This window comes from Venturia canescens, chromosome 1 (genome assembly GCF_019457755.1).
Source record: "Venturia canescens isolate UGA chromosome 1, ASM1945775v1, whole genome shotgun sequence".
NCBI classification, from domain to species: Eukaryota; Metazoa; Arthropoda; class Insecta; order Hymenoptera; family Ichneumonidae; genus Venturia; species Venturia canescens.
The window spans coordinates 34,462,463-34,469,399 of record NC_057421.1 but is presented as its reverse complement, the minus strand read 5'-3'; positions in this window follow the sequence as shown (position 1 = coordinate 34,469,399).

Below are 6,937 nucleotides of genomic sequence, written 5' to 3'. Positions count from 1 at the left end.
ATGCTAACTAAATGAGGTTATAAAGATCGCGAATGTTACAATTCACCGAAACTGTTCCAATTTTTTCCGGTTCTGTAGAAAATAAATAAAAGCAGTACAATGTTTTAGTGAAAGTGGTGAGAAAAAAGTGAAGAAGAAAGAGATAAAGACCGAGGAATCCAAGAGTGTTGTGTAATGGAAAAAAAAACGAAAATTGTCAACAACGTTCGGATTGATGGTAAAAATATTTAGAAAGGTTAGAGATTTTTTCTATATATATCTTGAGATGTAGTCCGGATTCTGAAACATTAGAAATAAAAATCCATGCCTCCGCTCTTTCTCATCAGCTCTCTCTGATTGTATCATCAAACTTGTCGATGTTTGTTATTGCAGAATATCTAAAGACGCGGCATCGTCTTGTAATAAAATAACCCAAAACAGGAATGACGGAAAAGAGCCAGGGACTACAAAAATATAGAAAGGCAGTATAATCGCATTGTCTGTAAACGTATAACAGACTATTCGAAAGTGCTTGATTACAAAATTTCTATTGGCAAATCGAAACTGAGGCAATCAGTATTTTTTTCATTTTGCATTGGTGGAAATTTTTTCATCAAAAAGACTAAATTGATAATCACGGAGAGTTTTCACTTCAATTCCAACAAAGTAAAATTTAAGTTCGAAATAAAATATGTCCGCGTGTGTGTATATGTATGTATTAGGGTGGTCGTTATTTGGGGTCTTTTAAAACAATGCTTAACCCTCGACCATGCGGGTTGAAGTTTTCCGTTTAAAATACATGGAATTTTTCTGCGTCTGTGGTCACGATTTTACTGTGGGCCTCAACGTTTGGAAAATCTTGAAATTTTCAGAAATTATTTTACAAGCATGTTGCTACACGGAAAAAACTTTCAAAGCTTCTATCCTTAAAATGTTGTATAGCATCATCATACTAACCCATTAATGCGCAAAACGATATTTTTGGACACACAATTTCAAGTACGCAGTTTTGACTGAAAAACAAAAGAAAAATTCTCCAAAATCTGATATAGAGGGTTTTTGAGGGTGCTCTTTCAGAACCTGGCGTTTATTTTTTAAAATTAAATCAAAATCTTCATTATTTTTGCGTTTTGAATTGGAAAGTCAAAAATTTTGAACGTTTTTTTCCCTCAAATCGATTTCCGTTACTGTTGCTGCACTCGAATAACCATATTAAGGCCAGCAAAAGTGTTTTTAATGTCTGACCTTTCCGGAACATTGGTTATAACCAGTATTTTTCTCGAAAGACTCAACAAAGAAATGTAACAGAACAAAAAGTGTTGAGAATCATCTAAAGAATACGTCTGATTTTTTTCAAAAATTTTCTAGCTAGTTTTGTATTTTTCAATTTCAATTAATTTTGTAAAATTTTTGAAGTTCTGAAAAGATTCACACGCATTCTTCGGATGATTCTAAACAATTTTTGTTATATAATTTTTTTGTAAAGTTGAAACTTTTTGAAAAAAAAATTATTTTCCATCGAATAATAAATAGGTTCATAATTTTCTTCTTAAAAAGTTTCAACTTGAAAAAAAAAATTATATAACAAAAATTGTTTAGAATCATCCAAAGAATGTGAATCTTTTCAAAGATTTTAAATATTTTAAAAATTTATCGAAATTGAAAAATACAAAAATAGCTAGAAAATTTTTGAAAAAAATCACACGTATTCTTTAGAAGATTCTCAATACTTTTTGTTCTGGAACATTTCTTTGTTATGTCAAGACTTTCGAGAAAAAAAATCATACAGATTTTCATCATACTGTTTTGCAAAAGCCGCCATTATGCAAAAACTGAGTAAGAAAAAAGTGTTTATAACCAGTGTTCTGGACTCGTCAGACCTTAAGAACATCTTTGCTGGCGATAATATGGTTATTTGAGAGCAGCAACATTAAGGGAAATCGCTTTGAAAAAAAAAATGTTAGAAAATCTTGACTTTTCAATTAAAAACGAATAAATAATGAAGATTTTGATTTAATTTTACAAAATAAATGCAAGATTCTGAAAGAGCACTCTCAAAAACCCCCTATATCAGATTTTGTTCTTTAGTTAAAACTGCGTACTTGAAATTGTGTGTCCAAAATTGTCGTTTTGCGCATTAATGGGTTCTTATAGTGATGCTATACAACATTATAAGGGTAGGAGTTTTGAAAATTTTTTTCGTGTAACAACATGCTTGTAAAACAATTTATGGAAATTTCAAGATTTTCCAAATGTATTGAGGCCCACAGTATAATCGTGACCACAAACGCAGAAAAATTCCATGTATTATGAACAGAAAACTTCAACCCCCATGGTCGAGGGTTGAGCGTTGTTCTACAAATCTGACAAAATTACAGCATTACTTTTTATGTATTTCGAACCAATTTAGGGGGCGAAAAGGGTAAAATAAATTTGATCCCAAATAACTACCACCCTAGTGGGTATTAAAATACCTAAAACAACTTGCACGCATAATAAAACGATTTTTATTTTCAAAAAAACTGATTCGCCTTGAGGGGGTCACCCCCCATGGCAACCGCATTTTTTGGGGTTTCCTCTATTTTTTGCGACGAGAAAAAAACACAGACTTAAAATTTAAAGAGTTTATTCATTGGTATTTCAACTTTATGATAGAATTTTTTAACTCTGATGTCTCGAGTTAATTCCGTGTAAAATTAATCCACAGGATCCCATATGCTTCTCCATGGTGTCCACGATTCCCGGGGGTCCCGTTTATCTGCGATCAAAAAACCGAGGAGCGTTTTGATTTGTAAAGCAGTGGGCTATTGCCTGAACTAAAATCATACAGAAATATCGAAATTGAAGGATTATTGAGCTATGCAACATTTTGAAAAATTGAAATAAGGTTTTTCTAAACGGAAAAATCCTTCAATGTTTAATATTTCTGTATAATTTTAATTCAGGTGATAACCACTGCTTTACTAATCCAAACGCTCCTTGGTTTTTTGATTTCAGATAAACCGATCCCCTGGAATCGTGGAGACTATGAAGAAACATATAGGTTCCTGTGGAGTAGCTTTACACCGAATCTACCAGAGATATCAGAGTTAAAAAATTCTACCATCGAGTTGAAATACCATTGAATAAACCCTTTAAATTTCAAAAGTCTATGTTTTTTTTCTTTGCCGCAAGAAAATTGCGAAAAAACCCTACAAAATTCGGCCGCCATGCGGGGTGACCCCCTATGTTGGATTTAATTATTCCAATCGATCAATATCGCGTTATCTTGAAAAAAGATTCGAGTGCCTTAGTCATTGAAATCCTGTCGTTATTTAACGACATTGAAATTTATTATTCGTTTTAATTTATTGAGTTTTTAAATAAATTAGCCGTAATTTGATTAAAAAATGTTTGTTTCCTTTTTTTTTGATATCTCTTTCAATGAGACAGGGAATAATTTTAATTAAAAAATTTTTCAATAAATGTCTTTTCGCAAGTACACTCTGATGGGTGATAATATGATCATTACATCTGAACGGTAGTCTCAGTGAATAAACCGTACATATATGTTACTCATACATGTAGTGTGCATTTCTTGGTACGAACAAAAAATGAATTAACAATAACAGAATGTCCTCTATATTGTGCCCTAACATGAAGAATTTGATTTTCCAATATCCTGTAAAATTTTTTCAAGTTCACAGTGCACAAAAAGTAGTCAAATCAAACCATAAGTAACAGCACGAATGCTGTTAAAAAATTGGAGACAAGTACATTTATGTTTGATGTCACCTGGACAGTAGTCTCAGTGAAACCCTATGTGACACTCATGTAGTTCAAAACACGAATGCACGATGATTTATAAGAAGTTGTTCGATCTGTTCTCTCGAAACTTGCTTCAAATGAGCAATTCATTACTAAAGGTTATAAAAAAAAACCATTTCAAACGCAATGAATAAAAAAATGAATCTGTTAAATCATGGTAATGCGTGAAAAACGTTTGGTTCAAAGGAACAAAACGTGGTCAAATAAATGCAAAAGTGACGAGTACATCGGATGACGAGTGAAAAAAATTCAAAACATAATGGTATGTAAAAAAAATTACGAAACCAACTGTAAATAATTTCAACAAAACAATTAAGAAAAGCTTTCACAAATCATGAAAAAATATTATATTAAAAAAAATACAAATCTGTAATTATATTGTAAAGGAAAAAAAAAAATCAAATAGGACGTGAGAAATTCATTCTTACGGGAAGCACCCGGAACTTGAGAAAGTTCAAGTGAATCAAAAAAGTTACCATCTGAGTTATGTGCAGCACTACAATTTATGGCATCAATCGGAGGATAAGTATTTTATTAGTATATAATACATAATTTTTCACAATATGAAATTGTTCTGAGAAACGTTCAAATCCAAAAAAAAATCGCATCGAAGGTAAAAGTCATTTGTTACTCTATGGTGGCAGAGACTTACTTAGAAGAAAATCGATTCTTCTCAGACTTTCAGGATCCCCTGGTATTCACAATATTCGACGTCGATTTCGTATCGGTACAAATTATGTTTAAATATGTGCTAAAAGTACTTGTCCGGCCCATCACTTTTCATTCAAATTGCTCATTCAAATAAAAATCAAACTAGACGTTAATTTCTGCGTTATTTTTATGGAACTAGCATTAACGCTGCTACACGCCCACTTGAATTTGGACATCATTCCACATATGCTCGGCGGCAACTATCTCTTCGCAACAATTCATGGCATCGAGTAAACAAAACCATTGCAACGGATAGAGGCTTTACATTCCGATATATGGAAAATTTTTTTTTAAGAAAGGGTATATAGTAATACACTAGGGAATCACTTTTCATCGAATTTCAAGAAATGCCCGTGTCGCACTCATTTTTTAATGTTGATTTCAACAAAGTGCAATTGTGTACGTGACCATAAAAAAACGAAATTGTACAGACGAATCTGCTCGAAAATTTATTGAATTGCCATTTATTATCAGCTGAATATCTTCAGTAATAGAATAGATTAGTTGCTATAACGAATAAAATTCGTTTGAAGAAGAAAACGTGTAGTAAAAATTGCCGTCATTTCAATATAAACTGGGGAGTTGGAAGCTGGACAATGCTTATCGTGCGAAGGATACTTTTTCATAAATACGCAATAATATCTCTTGGATATTACAGAAAAATTTGTTTGCATTTTTTTATAATGAATGCAATTAAGTTAAAATCTCTTGGAGGTAATTTTTTAAATTCCCTCTGTTTCCCTCTGTACGCATAGATGTGATCCATCAGATCTAGAAGAGCCCTGATTTTTATTTGAATGAGCAATTTGAATGAAAAGTGATGGGCCGGACAAGTACTTTTAGCACATATTTAAACATAATTTGTACCGATACGAAATCGACGTCGAATATTGTGAATACCAGGGGATCCTGAAAGTCTGAGAAGAATCGATTTTCTTCTAAGTAAGTCTCTACCACCATAGAGTAACAAATGACTTTTACCTTCGATGCGATTTTTTTTTGGATTTGAACGTTTCTCAGAACAATTTCATATTGTGAAAAATTATGTATTATATACTAATAAAATACTTATCCTCCGATTGATGCCATAAATTGTAGTGCTGCACATAACTCAGATGGTAACTTTTTTGATTCACTTGAACTTTCTCAAGTTCCGGGTGCTTCCCGTAAGAATGAATTTCTCACGTCCTATTTGAATTTTTTTTTTCCTTTACAATATAATTACAGATTTGTATTTTTTTTAATATAATATTTTTTCATGATTTGTGAAAGCTTTTCTTAATTGTTTTGTTGAAATTATTTACAGTTGGTTTCGTAATTTTTTTTACATACCATTATGTTTTGAATTTTTTTCACTCGTCATCCGATGTACTCGTCACTTTTGCATTTATTTGACCACGTTTTGTTCCTTTGAACCAAACGTTTTTCACGCATTACCATGATTTAACAGATTCATTTTTTTATTCATTGCGTTTGAAATGGTTTTTTTTTATAACCTTTAGTAATGAATTGCTCATTTGAAGCAAGTTTCGAGAGAACAGATCGAACAACTTCTTATAAATCATCGTGCATTCGTGTTTTGAACTACATGAGTGTCACATAGGGTTTCACTGAGACTACTGTCCAGGTGACATCAAACATAAATGTACTTGTCTCCAATTTTTTAACATTTCTCAATTAGCTGAATGTTCAATTTTCAAAGTCGTACATAACTCATAGGCTTCGCAATTAAAGAAAATCACATGCCAATTTTACCCCCACACCGCGAATCGTTTTATTCAGACGCATCAAACGACAAAAATTTCGATGGATATACGTATAATATTCAAGTGCTGCATGAGCGAGAAAATGAAATGATTATAAATTTTACAAGTTGTCAGCGTCCAAGTAGAATGTACCCAAAAGCCAAGGACACTATAGGGAAGGAGTCCAATCTCGGCAATCGGGCACGTCCGTAAAAGTGTCGGGAAAGAGGGTTCCTCTCGAGCGGCGCTGTTGCAGGTAGTGTACGGGTTAACGCATGCGCATTATGTGCGCGTTATATACGCGCATGCGTTGCTGCCAGCTGACACTGTTGATAGTTTTTGTGGGTCTAACCTATCTTTGTAAAATGGAATACACTGACACAGTAGCTATTGCTGTTAAAATAAATTAACATATTGCAGTTATTTTTTATATGAATGAATAAAAAAAAAACATAATTCAACAAAATCAATTGATTTTTTAAAATTTCTGCTATAGTCAGAACAATAACCATCTATGATGAAAAAAAAAAATAAAACAAAGGAGGATTTGAACCGTGGACTCCACGAGTATCAGCCCGTCATTGAACCATTACACCACGTAAGCTAATGGTATCCTAAATGGCAGAAAATGCTACTGGCTCATCCGGGCCGCTTGATATTTTAAGGTTTTATGAAACAGTAACTATGGTCACAAA